Source organism: Alligator sinensis, unplaced genomic scaffold, assembly GCF_000455745.1.
Source record: "Alligator sinensis unplaced genomic scaffold, ASM45574v1 scaffold400_1, whole genome shotgun sequence".
NCBI lineage: Eukaryota > Metazoa > Chordata > Crocodylia > Alligatoridae > Alligator > Alligator sinensis.
The window spans coordinates 3,102,126-3,103,156 of record NW_005841897.1 but is presented as its reverse complement, the minus strand read 5'-3'; the positions used below and the strand labels follow the sequence as shown (position 1 = coordinate 3,103,156).

At 45.2% G+C, this 1,031-nt stretch overlaps 1 pseudogene; it reads right to left on the bottom strand.

Annotated features, from left to right (window-relative positions):
- Window positions 1-622: 622 nt before the first annotated feature.
- LOC112549345 lies at window positions 623-807 on the bottom strand (annotated as a pseudogene).
- Window positions 808-1,031: the final 224 nt, after the last annotated feature.

Here is a 1,031-nt window from a genome sequence, read left to right as displayed (position 1 = left end):
CCTGCTCCAAAACCATCAATTACTCAAAGGCACTAAATGATAAAAAAAAATACTCTGAAAAAAAAAAAAATCACTGAATAGCATTGGCTGGCACCTGTGTCGCTCTGTCTAGCCCAGTGCACTGAAGGTGGGAGGGTCCTGTTTCAGCAGCTATTGAAAGCTTGAAATGCCGGTAATGGGACCTTTTCTATCTATTGAAGTTTGTTAATGTGCTGTGTGGACATATTGAGTTATCGATTACTCGAAGCCTAAAATGAGCAAGCTCATCTCACTCTCTGGTGGGATTCAGAAAGGTTCTGTGTGTTTTCATTCTGCCTCTATTGAATTACCCTCAAGATGCTTTGGATTTTTCTTTGAATCGGCGATCTTTTTTTTCTTTTTTTACTGGAGATTTTTCTTTTCTTTCTTGAATTTTTGTCTCGGGCCAAATCAGCGAAATCAGTTCTGAATTCTATCGACTGAGCACAGCTTAATTGTTCAAATCCGTATGGTGCTACCATTGGCATGTATCCTACTTCCCAGATTCTTCAGCCTGGGGCTTCAGACACTCCCAAAGCCGAGGCAGTTCAGATGCCCCCTAGTCTCGTTTTTGCCCCTAGCCAAAAGGCCAAAGGAGCAAGCTAGAGGGAAAGCTGAGAGAAATCCCCCATCACTGTAAATTGTGTAGCTGAGATCCTCCCATTTGGAGGCATTTGCAGACTTTCACAGGGGCCAGCCTGCCCACAGTGCAAGGGACAGGCCTTCACCCTAACTACACCAAGTCACTGAAGGCCAAGAAGAAGGGCATCTTCCCTGCCAAGTAAGTAAAACTGCCTGGGCCGAAAACCACCTCATGTATCTCCCCTGCCTGAGTGATTTGTGACTTGGCCTTGGGAGCAGGAACATGATTCAAGGAGCCAAGGGGGAATTTAAAGCCTCTTGCGATGTGCTTTATTCTACAAAAATACCTGTGAAGTGGGGCTCTGTCCGACTGCTGGGGAATGGGTGTTCTTTGTCCAGAGACCTGCAAAACTCCCATTGATTTCAATTAG